The 18,324-nt window shown below is 37.1% G+C and overlaps 1 protein-coding gene across 12 annotated transcripts in view; it reads left to right on the top strand.

The window, feature by feature from the left end:
- Window positions 1-18,324, top strand: part of TENM3 (teneurin transmembrane protein 3) — a 2,524,603-nt gene that overhangs the window by 281,121 nt on the left and 2,225,158 nt on the right. The window contains exon 1 of one of the 12 annotated variants that reach the window (XM_059909689.1): window positions 3,206-3,224. The exons of the other annotated variants lie outside the window; for them this stretch is intronic. The gene's annotated coding sequence lies outside the window, so the exon portion shown is untranslated. Of the gene's footprint in view, window positions 1-3,205; window positions 3,225-18,324 lie in introns of those variants that run through there. 12 annotated transcript variants of the gene reach the window in all.

Below are 18,324 nucleotides of genomic sequence, written 5' to 3'. Positions count from 1 at the left end.
GGCTTTAGCTGATTTGGATATTGTTGAAAAACATTAAAAGTTTATAAGTCCTTGTTAGTTTCCCTCCCCTTCTCTCCCAATTTAGCAGAATCTGACATGGTTACCTCTTGGAAGTCACTGGAGAACTCTCACTTGTTTAAGGGCTTCTCTGTGGTAGCACCCCTGAGCTTTTTTCGTTTCGATTGATAAAAATATTCATCATTTGATATGTGAGATTGTTCTCCAAAGCATAATAACTAAACTATATCATTATATTAAGGACATTTCCATTCACATGCTAATGACTAAATAAATAATTACTGAACAGTTTAAAACTTACATGAAAACAAGCCTGCACCAGGGTGCCTCTCTTTACAAGATGTCTCTGATTTCTGGCTGTTCCTATTGGCAGAGGGCAATCTGTTGGCCTTCCTCTACCACCCGCAGTTCAATTTTCATTTGCCTGTGGATCCAATTTCTATGTAGGATGGGAGAGAAAGGAAAGCTAACCTTACTAGGTCAGACCAAAAAAAACATCTTCACGCCTGTCTCTACTTATAGATTTGGCTTTGAGTTCTTTCCCTTTCTCCCACTGGATAGCCTATCAGAACCCAACAATTCAACAATAATACATTTCCTAAAGTATGAATTATTCAATATTAAATAGCACTATTTTGAGGATGCAGCACAGTCTTGTCAGGGAATTTGCTTTTCTTGGATGGACCCTTTAAGCTTCTACCACAGCATAAGGTAAAGGTACATCCCCCACCTCCCGTCTTTCAGTTAATATCCAATTCAAAATCCTGATCCGTGGGCAAATTTCTAGGAAATGGCATATATAATTATATACATGTATCTTCTGAAAACACTTCTGTTTTAGAACTAATGCATTTAAATTTTTACCATCTATCTAAGAAAATTTTAATTTCTTAATGTCTTAGACCAAGAACTTTATCTTTGTTTTTCCCTTGCATAGCCGAAGGGCCTAATATAATTATATTTTTTAACAATTCTCTTAAAGATGAATATGAGACTTTCCTAAGAAAAAGAGAAGAAAGTATTGAAGGTTTTCTCAATATCTCTCTTATTTTCCTCTTAACCCCTTGGGTGCTTATTATTTTTATCAGTCATTGTGAAATCTAATTGTTAATTTCCTTGTATTACTATTTAAAATTTCATAAGTTAGTTTGGAACGGTAGCAAAAGAAGAATTTGGGGTCGTATGCACTTAATTTCAAATCCCAAAGCTGCTAGTGATTATCTGGGAAACACTAGGCAACAGATGTATCTACTTTCATTCCAGTGGTTCATCATTTATTAAGCAGGGTAAATAGCATCTACTTCTTAAGGCTGATGTGAATTAAAAGTAATGTACATAAATCACATAGCCCAGTACCTGGCAAATGGAGGCATTCAGTAAATGGTGGCTCTAGTTATTGAGGTTGTGATTATGATTACCATATTTCTCATTATGCAAATAAGTGCTCTTTAGGGACTAAGGCTGTCTTATATTTGGTTTATGTCCTCTACAACACTATAATACTACTAGGCACACGATAAAGAAAGAATGAATACATGAATAAGGTATTTTCAGAAACTCTTCATAAATCTAGTTTACCAAGTGAATAACGGCAAGGTGAATATCCCATTTTAAGTGGTTTTTCAATACCACTCATCATTAGGATCAGGTCCCCGGAGGCACTAGCTATTGACCATGACTCCTGTAGCTAACAGAGCCTTATCAAGAGTCTTGCGTTATGGTGCTGTGATATCTTCTCGGGAAGTTTGATTTGCCAGAATTCTTAAAGAAATCATCAATCATTTAGGTTGTTCTGTATCCAGTTCTGATTACATAACACTTCCTATTGGACTTAATATTTTAATGTACCCAGATAATGCAAGCAGTATATTCATTATGGTTTCTGCAGAATAATTTTTTAAAATTAATTAATTAGTTTACTTTTGGCTGTGTTGGGTCTCCGTTGCTGCATGCGGGCTTTCTCTAGTTGCGGCGAGCGGGGACTGCTCTTCCTTGCGGTGCACGGGCTTCTCATTGCAGGCGGATTCTTAACCACTGCGCCACCAGGGAAGCCCCTCTGCGGAATAATTTAATCCGGGCATTGAGAAGTGATTGCTTTCACCCAGTTGCTGCGCTATCAAAAATAATCGTATTTCTCAACTTATCCCCACATCTCCATGAAATTTTCCTTTACCTCCTAAAGTTAATGGAATTTGGCTTTGTACCAAGATAGTAATCACACTATCCTTAATTGCCAGCATCTGGAAATCATTCAGATTTTTACCCCTTCATGCCTATGGTTTTGAAAGTTGCCTTGGAAAACGTTGCAAACTCTCTCTCTCTCAGTTGTTCATCCCGCTTTTCATCAAGCTACAATTATTTGGATATCTGTGAAGTAGAATGCAAACTCTCAGGATTTTAAAAACCTGCAGTTTTAGGTGAACATCGACAGGTGTTGCTGGTTAAATTCCCTGGAGCGCAGACCCTGAAATTAGCATGAGAAAGGGCAGTCAATCAGCACCCACACCTGTGGAAAAGGAAAGGCAGCAAGATTGGACAGAGAGAGACTTGAGGCTGCGACGGAGTCCTTAGAAGGTGTCAGCCGGTCTCCTAGCGATTTTGATGCTGCCCTTCCAGGTTGGTCTAAGTTGGGCGTGAGCAAACCAGGCCTTGATCCTTCCTTATTGACCATCATTGGAGGCAGGTTTTCCTTGAGAGAGGCAGCTCTTCAGCTGAAGGCAATTCCAGGAGAAAGCTGATAGGCCCAGAGCAGCCTAACAGCAGCTTGGGGCTCTAAATGCCTCCGTCTTGGGGGGCCGTCCTTTCCGTGCAGCGTGGCGTTCCCTGCGGCAGTGCGGTAAGCAGGATTCCGCAGGAGGTGTGCGTAACTCTGACGTTGCTTTTAGTATCTTGCCTAATTTGGCCACAGTTTGAGAAAAGGCTGAGGCATTTGAAACTCTTCGATACCATTGATTATCTGACCGTTTAGCAACACTTTTAGGCCTATTCTGTTTTTTCAAAACCTCTTAACTACATAAATCACTTTGGGTTTTATTGCATGATCCTTAATTCCTTAAGTCATTCGGGTTTTGTTCACTTCCAAGTTAGATTGTACAACATTTCAGTGTTTAAAGTACTTTGCTGAATATTTCTTGGGTTCAGTGTTGATTTTTGAGAAGTACGAGCTTTTTTTTTGGTTGTTCTGCCTCTTACGTCTATGCCAGAAGGTAAGTCAGGCTTAAAATTCTCATGTTATAAGACAAACTTTGTCTCATATATTAACTGTGGCTTTCAGTGAACGATATGTACTTTCTACTTATCTCAAAATTGGGTTAACTGTTACATATCTACTGCTATGAAGCAAACTTAAGAGGATTGGTGAAGTTTTAAACAAAACCAAATTTACTAACTTTGGACAAGTGAGCTTGGTTTTATTAACATTTATAGTCTCAGAAGGTTGAGGAAATTCTCTTATTCATAAGTGTTCAAGCTGTTGTACAGCTAGAAAGCTCAAGGTGTTAAGTCGCTGCTAAGTTTTGGGTTATGATTATAATGCAAAGGAGAATTGGGTCTTCTTTGGTTCATTGCCTTTAGTGTCACAATAAACGCATATATATTAAGTAAGAACAGGAGGCATGCAGATCTCTTACATGAGTATAAGTTGGTTTAAGAAAACCATTTCGTAAAATAGACTAATAAAACCTAATTTGGGTAATAAAATACACATGAAAGAAAAATAGAACGGTCTTTCTTGAATATCCTTTGGTTATTTCAGAACTATCTCTTTTAAATGAAACAAAATTTTACCCTTTCATTGCAGCCTAAAAGGCTTTAAAATTATAAACAGTATTGCAGCTGACTGAATCCTTATCCTAATGGGATATTCATCAAAAGTCTATGAAGATTCACAATGAGACGCTTTTATAACTGAAATCCAAATGTTATGTACAACGACAATTTCAATGCTTGTGTTCTTAAGAATTGGCTTGAAAACATAGAAATCTTACTTTGATTAAAAAGAACATTACTATGGGTATGAGAAATGATTGGAGGTCTCTAAATATACTGCATGATAAGCTGGGTATGACTCTGATTTTGGCTGGTATCGACACTTGGGGTATTCTCATTCTTTTTCTCCCCCTAAGTGCAAATCAATCAAATCCCAAGTCAGTTTCTGCTCTTTCTTCATTAATGTTTTTAATTTAAAAAACTGAAAGGAAGTAATCCAAGTATCAACTAGATTTAACCTTTGATACCACTGTTTTAAAAAAGTATATTCTTTATAAACACCTCTACTCAACTGGCATTAATGCCAAGTCATGTTTTCTAAAACTTTGCCAATTGTTTTTCTCAGTTTCTGTCCTGAGAAGTGCTACTGAGAGTAGAAAGCTTTCCTGCAGAAACCGCAGTCTAGAGCTTTTTGACTCTATCATTGGTTAAAGGTGTGAGCTCACACAAAGGATTAGATTAAGGATTGGTTGTTAAATCGGACTCGGGCAAATCAGACATTACCCAGAAGGAAGCTTTACTAATAATTTCAAGGAAGCAATTGATCAAGAGGATAAGCACAAAGAGGTCTGGAGCTGCTCATCTAAGCATTTTAATTCTTAGATTCTATAGAAAATATATTGAGTGGCCCTGTTGGAGTATAACTTAAACTGACCAAATTTACTTTTATTTCTCCTATCTGGCCTGGACTAAGTTTGCTAATGAAATTTTTAGATAAGAGTAAAATTTCATTTTACTTACACATTTCAATTTTCTTCTATTGAGTGAATCTTAAATTTGCAACATATGTACTTGGTTATGGTAACACACAGATCATCTCTTTTAATGTGGAAATAATGGCAGTGATTTCCGTCTTGCAGGTTTCTTTTAATATTAGACATCTTAAATCTTTAATCCTTTCAAAATATTTTAAATGCCAACATGTTTTATGAAATGTTTGCAGTATTCAGCTAGAGATCCTGGAATTCCATGAATGTTTGTGGTATAATTTTTGGAAGAAAAAAGATTTGTTCTGATGAAGACTTAACAGTTTTTGTAAGGAAAAACAAAGGTTTTCAAACAGAAATAGTGACAATGAAAGATATTCTCTCTTTTAAAAATATTTCAAATGCCAATTTTTATGAACCTAACCATACATCAGTAGGTGATTCTATACTTATTTCCTCTACAGAATGCCAGGAGCTGATTTATTCAGTAGGGTAGAGGATATTTTTGGTGTTCTTCAAATTTATAAAGTAGTATTTTATTTGGTAATGTTTATAACTGAGTTTAGTTGATTGTAACCTTTATTTCACCTCTGTAACGTTGCCACTCAACTGTTGAATAAAATCTTAATAACATTTGATGGAAAAAAGAATCCATATTCAAATGCAGCTTTCTAAGACTCTATTAGCTGAACAGAACTAAAAATAATGAAGTCTCATTTCCAAAACTTCTCAGAGGAGGTTGTCAGGTTGAATAAGTAGAGATTTTTATTTGATAATTTGCTGAAGATAATGATAAGTTCTAATATCCGTAAAACAGAATATTAATCAGGAATTAAAACGATCAGACCTGAGCCCTATGTGGGACTATTTCACATCTGTTTGCAGATTATAATGATAATTCATAGTGAGCCACTGAAGGTGAAGCTCTGGGTCTCTGCGCTTGATAACATAAACATCACATAAACATAACTTTAACCAGTCTGGGCCCGGTGCCCAGGGATCCAGTCAAGCAAACAAAACTGAACAAAGAAATTTTTAAGAGGAAGAGCTAACGACATTGACATAATTGACAATGTACTGAATTAACTGAAGAAGTCTTTATGCATCTTTTCAAAGTGGGTGTAACCTGATTCAGTGATGTCGCACAGCTGAGCAAAAACCTGATCAGTTTGGTTGTGAAGATAAGACCAAATGATAGGAGGCATGCTCACACTAACACACCCACGTGGAGCCCCATGGTCACTGCTTGTGTCTGGAGCCAGATTTCTGGGTTCAACGTGTAGCTCTTTCACCAACCACATGATGAATCTGGTTTTGTTCCTTACACTCATGTCTCAAGCCCAATACTCATTTCACCTCCCTGAAGTTAAGAATTCTTAGATTTCCAAATGATTGACTTCCCTTTTTCCCTCCATTCAGTTGGGCAGCCTTCTGTATGAATTATGAAAATGGCTGCAACCTATTTCAGCCCTTGACATACTTTAGGAGACAGTGGCAGAACTTAAAAGCATGTTCTTTACCTTCATGCCCATCTGTTTGAGTGCTAATGATTGGAAGATAGGCAGGAAGTACTCATTAGTGTTGATCGAGTGTAACTTCGGCTCATGTCTCTCTCAGTGCTGGGTTAACACATCTAGAGCAGCATTAAGAAGTGGCTTCAACTGTGGACCATAGTCACATGGGCAGGATATGGGCAGTGTTTTGTGTCTTTACATAACTGAAGGTAAAACATTACATATTAACAGATTGAACATGTCAATTACATTTCCTGAAAGTGGGATTTTAAAAAAATGGACTTTGGTTGAGTCTGGGGTTCGTGCCAAGTATTAGACATTATCCTGACATAAAAGAAAATAAAATTCAAGTAGACATTTTTCAAAATTGTGCAAATGGTCTCGTCTCAAATTTGCAGAGAGCAAATAAGCAATTCTAGTCCTCACAAAGACACTTAGCAGCCCATTTTCCTCATTTTATAGCTGAGGAAAAGGATACATCAGTGCCAGGTGCTTTTCCCAAAGAACCACTATAGTTATTGCCATTTGCCTGATTTAAAGAATAAGGAATTATAGGTTCAGTCAATGTTGCATTATGCTGTATGGCTGAATGGATCCTTACTGCCTGAATTCAAATCTGGGCTTTTCCATTTCTAGCTAAATAACTTGAAGAAAGTTAATTAATCTTTCTGTGTCTTGGTTTTCTCACCTATAAAATGGGAATAATGTAATGCCTTCTACATAGGATGATTTTGTAAGGATCAAATTAATTAATCCATACAAAGCACCTACTTTCCATACAATAAACACTCAATGTTGACTAGTATTATAAATTAATCACTTGATAAATTTATACTTATCCCTATATGAATATATACATACCTTTCTTTGAAATATACTTTCTTGGTTAGGTGTTAAGTCTTTTAATAAGCTTAGCTGTAGAAATCATCTCAGAAAGGCACTTGCTGTAAGTAGAATCTACTCTGTAACTCTTCCAAGGAATGTAACTAGTGCTCGATCGTGGGAAACTAAACTACATGCTTCGTTTGGTATTTTCCACTACAAAGCAAGTGACCTAATGGCAATTGTAATTATTTTATCTGAACTGCATAACACGAAAGAATGTGTACCACATGATTGGTGAAATGTGAGTTTTTCCCTGTGTAACATTTTATGACTTAATATTAGTAGAATATTAGAACCCTATTGTGCTACGGCAATGAAAGTGCAATTGTAGGTTTTTGCCGAATAGGTAAGAGTGAGTGAATAAAAACAATTATGAGTTAAATGGGCAATTCTGTTATTTCAAAATTATGTGAGATTATGGAATAATGTAATTGCCCTACTCTTAAATTGAGAAGTAATTGGATGTTTATTAGCAGCTCTTGGATGTAAGATATTGGATATTTTTAACAATGCATGGTATGGGAAAAATAAGTCACTTGCAACAAATGTTAGTTAATTCCACTTAATTGCAATTTCAAGTGATTAAACAAACATTTTGAAAAGAGGCCTACATTATTAATGATGTGACATTCTATCCAGTTGCAGTTTTGAGATTTACATCTTTCTAAATATCATTCATCTCTTATGTCTTCCAAAAAATCACCTTTTATAGTTTAGCAAAGTAGATATGTTAGTCCTAGATATTAATTAAGGCTTCTCATAATTTTCTTAAAATACTTTATGTAAATATTTTTTAACATCTCTGTTGGAGTGTAATTGCTTTACAATGATGTGTTAGTTTCTGCTGTATATCAAAGTGAATCAGCTATACGTATACATATATCCCCATATCCCCTCCCTCTTCTGTCTCCCTCCCACCCTCCCTATCCCACCCCTCTAGGTGGTCACAAAGCACCGAGCTAATCTCCCTGTGCTATGCGGCTGCTTCCCACTAGCTAGCTATTTTACATTTGGTAGTGTATATACTTCCATGCCACTCTCTCACTTCATCCCAGCTTACACTTCCCCCTCCCCATGTCCTGAAGTCCATTCTTTACATCTGCATCTTTATTCCTGTCCTGACCCTAGGTGCTTCAGAACCAATTTTTTTTTTTTTTTTTTTTTTTTTAGATTCCATATATATGTGTTAGCATATGATATTTTTCTCTTTCTGACTTACTTCGCTCTGTATGACAGATTCTAGGTCCATCCACCTCACTACAAATAACTCAACTTCATTTCTTTTTATGGCTGAGTAATATACCATTGTATATATGTGCCACATCTTCTTTATCCATTCATCTGTCGATGGACACTTAGGTTGCTTCCATGTCCTGGCTATTGTAAATAGAGCTGCAATGAACATTGTGGTACATGACTCTTTTTGAATTATGGTTTTCTCAGGGTATATGCCCAGTAGTGGGATTGCTGGGTCATATGGTAGTTCTAGTTTTAGTTTTTTAAGGAATCTCCATACTGTTCTCCATAGTGGCTGTATCAATGGACATTCCCACCAACAGTGCAAGAGGGTTCCCTTTTCTCCACACCCTCTCCAGCATTTACTGTTTGTAGATTTTTTGATGATGGCCATTCTGACTAATGTGAGGTGATATCTCATTGTAGTTTTGAGTTGCATTTCTCTAATGATTAGTGATGTTAAGCATCCTTTCATGTATTTGTTGGCAATTTGTATATCTTCTTTGGAGAAATGTCTATTTAGATCTTCTGCCCATTTTTGGATTGGATTGTTTGTTTTTTTGATATAGAGCTGCATGAGCTGCTTGTATATTTTGGAGATTAAACCCTTGTCAGTTGCTTCGTTTGCAAATATTTTCTCCCATTCTGAGGGTTGTCTTTTCGTCTTATTTATGGTTTCCTTTGCTGTGCAAAAGCTTTTTAGTTTCATTAGGTTCCATTTGTTTATTTTTGTTTTTATTTCCCTTTATCTAGGAGGTGGTTCAAAAAGGATCTTGCTGTGATTTCTGTCATAGAGTGACCTGCCTATGTTTTCCTCTAAGAGTTTGATAGTGTCTGGCCTTACATTTAGGTCTTTAATCCATTTGAAGTTTATTGTGTATGGTGTTAGGGAGTGTTCTAATTTCATTCTTTGACATGTAGCTGTCCAATTTTCCCAGCACCACTTGTTGAAGAGGCTGTCTTTTCTCCATTGTATATTCTTGCCTCCTTTATCAAAGATAAGGTGACCATATGTGTGTGGGTTTATCTCTGGGCTTTCTATCCTGTTCCATTGATCTATATTTCTGTTTTTTGTGCCAGTACCATACTGTCTTGATATCTGTAGCTTTGTAGTATAGTCTGAAGTCAGGGGGCCTGATTCCTCTAGCTCCGTTTTTCTTTCTCAAGGTTGCTTTTGCTATTCGGGGTCTTTTGTGTTTCCGTGCAAATTGTGAAATTTTTTGTTCTAGTTCTGTGAAAAATGCCATTCGTAGTTTGATAGGGATTGCATTGAATCTGTAGATTGCTTTGGGTAATATAGTCATTTTCACAATGTTGATTCTTCCAATCCAAGAACATGGTATATCTCTCCATCTATTTGTATCGTCTTTAATTTCTTTCATCAGTGTCTTATAATTTTCTGCATACAGGTCTTTTGTCTCCTTAGATAGGTTTATTCCTAGGTATTTATTCTTTTTGTTGCAGTGGTAATTGGAAGTGTTTCCTTAATTTCTCTTTCAGATTTTTCATCATTAGTGTATAGGAATGCAAGAGATTTCTGTGCATTAATTTTGTAACCTGCTACTTTACCAAATTCATTGATTAGCTCTAGTAGTTTTCTGGTAGCATCTTTAGGATTCTCTATGTATAGTATCATGCCATCTGCAAACAGTGACAATTTTACTTCTTTTACTTTTACTTGGATTCCTTTTATTTCTTTTTTTTCTCTGATTGCTGTGGCTAAAACTTCCAAAACTATGTTGAATAATAGTGGTGAGAGTGAGCAACCTTGTCTTGTTCCTGATCTTAGTGGAAATGGTTTCAGTTTTTCACCATTGAGAATGATCTTGGCTGTGGGTTTGTCATATGGCCTTTATTATGTTGAGGTAAGTTCCCTCTATGCCTTCGTTCTGTAGGGTTTTTTGTCATAAATGGGTGTTGAATTTTGTCAAAAGCTTTTTCTGCATCTGTTGAGATGATCATATGGTTTTTCTCCTTCAGTTTGTTAGTATGGTGCATCACGTTGATTTGCGTATATTGAAGAATCCTTGCATTCCTGGGATAAACCCCACTTGATCATGGTGTATGATCCTTTTAATGTGCTGTTGGATTCTGTTTGCTAGTATTTTGTTAAGGATTTTTGCATCTATGTTCATCAGTGATATTGGCCTGTAGTTTTTTTTGAGGCATCTTTGTCTGGTTTTGGTATCAGGGTGATGGTGGCCTCGTAGAATGAGTTTGGGAGTGTTCCTCCCTCTGCTATATTTTGGAAGAATTTGAAAAGGATAGGTGTTAGCTCTTCTCTAAATGTTTGATAGAATTCGCCTGTGAGAAGCCATCTGGCCTTGGGCATTTGTTTGTTGGAAGATTTTTAATCACAGTCTCAATTTCAGTGCTTGTGATTGGTCTGTTTATATTTTCTATTTCTTCCTGGTTCAGTCTCAGAAGGTTGTGCTTTTCTAAGAATTTGTCCATTTCTTCCAAGTTGTCCATTTTATTGGCATATAGTTTTTTGTAGTAATCTCTCATGATCCTTTGTATTTCTGCAGTGTCAGTTGTTACTTCTCCTTTTTCATTTCTAATTCTATTGATTTGAGTCTTCTCCCTTTTTTTCTTGATGAGTCTGGCTAACAGTTTATTAGTTTTGTTTATCTTAAAGAACCAGCTTTTAGTCATATTGATCTTTGCTATCATTTCCTTTTCAGTTATTTCTGATCTAATCTTTATGATTTCTTTCCTTCTGCTAACTTTGGGGGGGTTTTGTTCTTCTTTCTCTAATTGCTTTAGATGTAACGTTAGGTTGTTTATTTGAGATTTTTCTTGTTTCTTGAGGGAGAATTGTATTGCTGTATACTTCCCTCTTAGAACTGCTTTTGCTGCATCCCATAGGTTTTGGGTCATCGTGTTTCCATTGTCATTTGTTTCTAGGTGTTTTTTGATTTCCACTTTGATTTCTTCAGTGATCTCTTGGTTATTTAGTACTGTATTGTTTAGCCACTATGTGTTTGTATTTTTTACAGATTTTTTCCTGTAATTGATATCTAGTCTCATAGTGTTGTGGTCAGAAGAGATACTTGATATTATTTCAATTTTCTTAAATTTACCAAGGCTTGATTTGTGAGCCAAGATATGATCTGTCCTGGAGAGTGTTCCATGAGCACTTGAGAAGAAAGTGTATTCTGTTGTTTTGGGGTGGAATGTTCTATAAATATCAATTAAGTCTGTCTTGTTTAATGTGTCATTTAAAGCTTGTGTTTCTTTATTTTCATTTTGGATGATCTGTCCATTGGTGAAAGTGTAGTATTAAAGACCTACTATAATTGTGTTACTGTTCATTTCCCCTTTTATGGCTGTTAGCATTTCCCTTTTGTATTGAGGTGCTCCCATGTTGCGTGCATAAATATTTACAGTTGTTATAGCTTCTTCTTGAATTGATCCCTTGATCATTATGTGGTGTCCTTCTTTGTCTCCCGTAATAGTCTTTATTTCAAAGTCTATTTTGTCTGAGAATTGCTACTCCAGCTTTCTTTTGATTTCCATTTGCATGGAATATCTTTTTCCATCCCCTCACTTTCAGTCTGTATGTGTCCCTAGGTCTGAAGTGGGTCTCTTGTAGACAGCATATATACAGGTCTTGTTTTTGTATCCATTCAGCCAGTCTATGTCTTTTGGTTGGAGCATTTAATCCATTTACATTTAAGGTAATTATTGATATGTATGTTCCTAGTCCCATTTTCTTAATTGTTTTGGGTATGTTATTGTAGGTCTTTTCCTTCTCTTGTGTTTCCTGCCTAGAGACGTTCCTTTAGCATTTGTTTTAAAGCTAGTTTGGTGGTGCTGAATTCTCTTAGCTTTTGCTTGTCCGTAAAGCTTTTAATTTCTCCATCAAATCTGAATGAGATCCTTGCTGGGTAGAGTAATCTTGGTTGTTGGTTTTTCCCTTTCATCACTTTAAATATGTCCTGCCACTCCCTTCTGGCTTGTAGAGTTTCTGCTGAAAGAGCTGTTAACCTTATGGGGATTCCCTTGTATGTTATTTGTTGTTTTTCCCTTGCTGCTTTTAATGATTTTTTCTTTGTATTTAATTTTTGATAGTCTGATTACTATGTGTCTTGGCGTGTTTCTCCTTGGATTTATCCTGTATGGGACTCTCTGCACTTCCTGGACTTGATTGACTATTTCCTTTCCCATATTAGTGAAGTTTTCAACTATAATCTCTTCAAATATTTTCTCAGACCCTTTCTTTTTCTCTTCTTCTTCTGAGACCCCTGTAATTCGAATGTTGGTGCATTTAATGTTGTCCCAGAGGTCTCTGAGACTGTCCTCAATTCTTTTCATCCTTTTTTGTTTATTCTGCTCTCTGGTAGTTATTTCCACTATTTTATCTACCAGGTCACTTATCCGTTCTTCTGCCTCAGTTATTCCGCTATTGATTCCTTCTAGAGAATTTTTAATTTCATTGTGTTGTTCATCATTGTTTGTTTGCTCTTTAGTTCTCCTAAGTCCTTGTTAAATGTTTCTTGTATATTCTCCATTGTATTTCCAAGATTTTCGGTCATTTTTTCTCTCATTACTCTTAATTCTTTTTCGGGTAGACTGCCTATTTCCTCTTCAATTGTTTGGTCTGGTGGGTTTTTACCTTGCTCCTTCATCTGCTGTGTATTTCTCTGTCTTTTCACTTTGCTTAACTTATTGTGTTTGGGGTCTCCATTTCGCAGGCTGCAGGTTCGTAGTTCCTGTTGTATTTGGTGTCTGCCCCCAGTGGGTAAGGTTGGTTCAGTGGATTGTGTAGGCTTCCTGGTAGAGGGGGCTGGCGCCTGTGTTCTGGTGGGTGAGGTTGGATCTTGGCTTTCTGGTGGGCAGGACCACACCTGGTGGTGTGTTTTGGAGTGTCTGTGACCTTATTCTGATTTTAGGCAGCCTCTCTGCTAATGGGTGGGGTTGTGTTCCTGTCTTGCTAGTTGTTTGGCATAGGGTGTCCAGCATTGGAGCTTGCTGGTCGTTGAGTGGAGGTGGGTCTTAATGTTGAGACGGAGATCTCTGGGAGAGCTCTTGCCGATTGATATTACATTGGGCCAGGAGGTCTCTGGTGGTCCAATGTCCTGAACATGGCTCTCCCACCTCAGAGGCTCAGGCCTGACACCTGGCCAGGGCACCAACACACTGTCAGCCACACGGCTTAGAAGAAAAGGGAGAAAAAGAAAGAAAGAAAAATAAATAAAATAAAATTATTAAGAAAAATATTATTAAAATAAAAAGATAAAAAAGTAATTAAAAAAAAGAGCAACCAAACCAAATAAACAAATCCACCAATGATAACACGTGCTAAAAACTATACTAAAAAGATAAATGGACAGACAGAACCCTAGGACAAATGGTAAAAGAAACCTATACAGGCAAAGTCACACAAAGTAGCATACACATACACAGTCACAAAAAGAGAAAAAGGAAAAAAATACATATACATAAAAACAGAGCAACCAAATCAACAAACAAATCTACCAATGGTAATAAGCTCTAAATACCAAACTAAGATAAACGTAAAACCAGAAACAAATTAGACACAGAAAGCAAATCCCAAGTCTACATTTGCTCCCGAAGTCCACCGCCCCAATTTTGGGATGATTTGTTGTTTATTCAGGTATTCCACAGATGCAGGGTACCTCAAGTTTATTGTGGAGATTTAATCCACTGCTCCTGAGGCTGCATGGAGAAATTTCCCTTTCTCTTCTTTGTTCGCACAGCTCCTGGGGTCCAGCTTTGGATTTGGTCCCACCTCTGCATGTAGGTCGCCCTCTGGCATCTTTTGGGAAGTCTGAGATCTTCTGCCACTTTTCAGTAGGTGTTCTGTAGGAGGTGGTCCACATGTAGATGTATTTTTGGTGTATTTGTGGGGAGGAAGGTGATCTCCATGACTTACTCCTCTGCCATCTTGAAGGTCCTCTATGCAAATATTTTTATCTCTTAAATTTTCTTAAGGTTTTAATTATGGTTATCCATGATGCTTTGTGTTTCTAAAACATAAGACAAGAATTGTAGAGGTATGTAGACTATTTGAGAGAACAATATTTATTTTTGTATTTACTTACACCGAAGTGTAGTTGACTTAAAATATTAGTTTCAGGTATACAACATAGTGATTGGATACTTTTATTATTACACACCATACAAAGTTATTATAATATTATTGGCTGTATTTCTTGTGCTGTTCTTTACATCCCTGAGACTTGTTTATTTCATAACTGGTGATGTGTACCTCTTAATCTCCTTCATTTATCTTGCCATCCCCTCCCACCCACCTCCCTTCTGGAAACTGTTAGCTTTCTGTATCTGCGTGTTTGTTTCTGTTTCGTTATATTTGCTAGAACAATAATTAGACCAGTGGAACTACTGCTCAGTTTTATCAGCTCACCTGGGTTTGTGTGAAAATCAGGCCTTAAATGCAAATAAACTCTAGTTCATTCTGCCATGAAATCAACTGCTGTGAAGCATAAATAAATACCAAACACCATGCTGTATATGTATGTATGTGCTTTTTAAATATCTCCTCGTGAATCTATCCAGTTTAGTAAGTGATTTCTTTAGTGGAAACTTCTCAAGTTTCTATTCCCTTTTCCTAAAGTTTCATCTGGGAATATCCATTGCTATTGGTATCAATAAGCTACTTAGACTCACTGGTCTGAGTGTACATAGCCGAGTTAATATAGCTCATGATTTGGACATGACTCTGGGATGTGTTAGGGATGACTCTAGAGTGTGGGGATTGGCATTCAAGAAAAGATAAGTGTAGGAGTACTATAGAAATCCACCCCAAATCTCAGCTTAGTCCTTTATTATAGCACTTCAGCATATTAGGAAACACCAACAAAACATTGTAGAGGAAGGCTCAATTACAAGAAAAGAGCTGTACAATAGGGAAATTATAACTGTGATACTCCCAGTATCTTAAGTCCCACCTGAACATCATTCCAGAGCTCTTAGAATCACTACAGGAGGAACTGGAATCTTCCTGTCCCAAGGCTCATGACGACTGCTGTCACTCTCTGACATATTATTCTCCTTTGCTTGGAAGTGTTGCAGGAAGAGGTCCCCCTTCCAGAGCCCGAGAGTGGGCTGTTGTCTAAAACTAGGAAATGAATTGCCCAAGGAGACACACGTGGTGACAAAGCAGGAGACTTTATTGGGAAAGGGCACCCGGGTGGAGAGCAGCCAGGTAAGGGAACCCAGGAGAACTGCTCTGCCACGTGGCTCGCAGTCTTGGGTTTTACGGTGATGGGTTAGTTTCTGGGTTGTCTCTGGCCAATCACTCTGACTCCCGGTGCTTCCCAGTGGTGCATGCATCACGCGGCAAAGATGGATTCCAGCGAGGAGGATTCTGGGAGGTTGGTAGGACATATGGACTGGAGTCTCCTTTTCACCTTTCCCAAATTTTTCTGGTTGGTGGTGGCTTGTTTCTTCCATGCTCCTTACCAGGACCTCCCGTCATAAAATAACTCATGCAAATGGTTACTGTAGTGCCTGGCCAGGGTGGGTGGTTTCAGTCAGTGCTTCCCCTAACAGAAGCGTTCTCTTGTGCCTTTCTGTGTTTTTCATCTATCCACTGCCTTTTTGAGTCACTTTAGGAGAGTTGTGGTCTTTCAGAATATAATGCCTGTCTTTCTCTAAGCCTTACTGTGAAGAAGCCCATAGTCATTGCCTCCAGAAATTGAAAAAAAGAGAATCTCTCACACTTTCACCTGCAACGTCTCTGTCTTCCTAAGGTTTAAGGCCTGTGAGTCGCCATCCTCTACCCCAAACCAGATCAAGTCTCTGGTTTCAGAGAAGACCATATGGGTTTCCTTGAGAAAACAGAGGCCCTTTGGTGGTGTATTTTTCCCACCTCTACCAGGAGCTGCTGTTCATCACACTAAACAAGGGCTACTAGGTGAAAACAATTGAACTCTTACAGTAATAAGGAACTTTGGAGTACTAGAAGATTAGCATCCTCATATTTAGAATTCACTCTGGTGTAATCATGAAGCAAAATTTAGGGATTGGGGGGCAAAAGTTTGAGAAAACCGAGTTGACTCATATTAGAGATTTTCTGAGCCCTCTGTCTTCCTCTAAAGCTATAAAGTTAGATCTGACAGGGGCTGTTGTATTAAGTAGCGATTGCTTCAAGAATTACAATAATTATTTTATTTTTATTTATTTATTTATTTATTTTTTACAATTCCAAGTGTTGCTGGCCTGGCCGAACCTCATTGTGGGAGGCTATAGCTAAAGGGCATAGATACAGGGAAGCATGGAAAATTAGGGCCATTAATAGACTTAATCTACAAAGTTGTACTAGTAAAGGAAGCATTGAGAAATAGAAAGCAGAGCATGGCTCTTATTATAGGACCTGGTCTAGAGAGGACATCTCAGGACAGGGATTTAGGTCAGCTCTACTCAAACTTTTCAGTGTCTGAAGCTGACAAAGACGAAATTATTTGTAGGTTTTATAAAAGTGCACTCAGAAGTTTTTAAAAATTGCTTTTAAAAGTAGGCTTATTTTATAATGTGTGAATCAATGAGTATATCTCTATACACTTGCCCAAATTATTTTATTTCATTTTATTTCACGGTATTTTCTTTTGTGACAAAGAAAAACGTAAGAATTAGGTTATTCTTGAAACTGAATAATATCCTCAGATACAAGATTAAAAAATGAAGAAAGATCATACAGCCTTTTTTATCTGCCCTTAAACTTCCAAACTCTCTGTGGGATAATGGGAGCATGATAGAAGGCCCACCTGGCTGACAAACATTGTCACAAGCCAGCCTTGCAGTGTAGTCCTCAATGCTATTTTGCTCAGGGCAGGAAACAACAAAACCTGTTCAAAGGCTGTCTCACAAAAGTTAAACAATGCCAGCTTAAAAAAAAAAAAAAAAAAAAAGTCAAGTGAATCAGCAAAAATGTTCTGTATTAAAGTGAAATACAAAGTAAAAATACTGAGGTCTTTTCAATAATGAAGTCCATAGAAAGAGATTAATAAAAATGGTTAGATATCATTGATATCTTATGATAAAATTTTAAAAGGGGATATGTATTTTCCTTAAATGTAACTTAAGTGTATCAAATCAGCACACACAGTATTTAGTTTTTCTTTGGTTATTTGCTTACACATTAGTTTATAACTTTAATAAGCAGTACCTAGTTTGTTATACTTTGTTGTCATTTAGCATTAAAACTTTTTTTAATGACTGGCTATAATTAAATATATTAAGGATTGGCTAAAACATGTAATTGCTAATTGCAATAAAATGAAAATTTATGAGAAGAAAAGGATAGAGTGAAGAAATTAAATGTGGGTAAAAGCAGAAAGTTTAAAATAATGGTTAATGATAAAATTCCTGAGACATAAAGACAAGAGGGAGTGACTTTTTAGAAAGATACAAAGTCAAAAAAATAATATTAATTTAAAATGGAAAATGGAACCAGATAGCACAGACTTTGTGGGCCTGGGGTTTTGGAGAATAAATCATACTTTGAAGAAGAGAATTAAGATACATGTTCTCTGAAGTCTTTGCAGCTTAACAAACTAGGATTGTGTATAGTTTTAGTCAATATTGGAATATTTCTGCCTGAAAATCTCTTTAGTAATCGGGTGTCATGGGACCAAGAAAGCAGAGCTGGCATCTGTGTGTTCAGCCCTCTTCTTTATCTCCTGTTGACTGGCCTCACTTCTGGACGAACAGGGGAGAAGGAAAAAGTAAGAATGGCCCTCAGACTGTCTGCAAAGAAGAGGGAAGATTTTAAGAGGGAGGGAAGAGAAAATGAAAGAAAAATAGTGGTGACTAGAAATTGGTGAAAGTCAAAGGGTACAGACTTCCAGGTAGAAGATGATTAAGTTCTGGGGACATAATGTGCAGCGTGGTGACCTTGGTTAATACCGCACATTGTATATCTGAAAGTTGCTGAGAGAATAGATTATAGTTCTCACCACACACACACACACACACACACACACACACAC

This window comes from Balaenoptera ricei, chromosome 21 (genome assembly GCF_028023285.1).
Source record: "Balaenoptera ricei isolate mBalRic1 chromosome 21, mBalRic1.hap2, whole genome shotgun sequence".
NCBI lineage: Eukaryota > Metazoa > Chordata > Mammalia > Artiodactyla > Balaenopteridae > Balaenoptera > Balaenoptera ricei.
The sequence above is the reverse complement of the archived record's forward strand: the minus strand, read 5'-3'. Positions and strand labels throughout refer to the sequence as shown.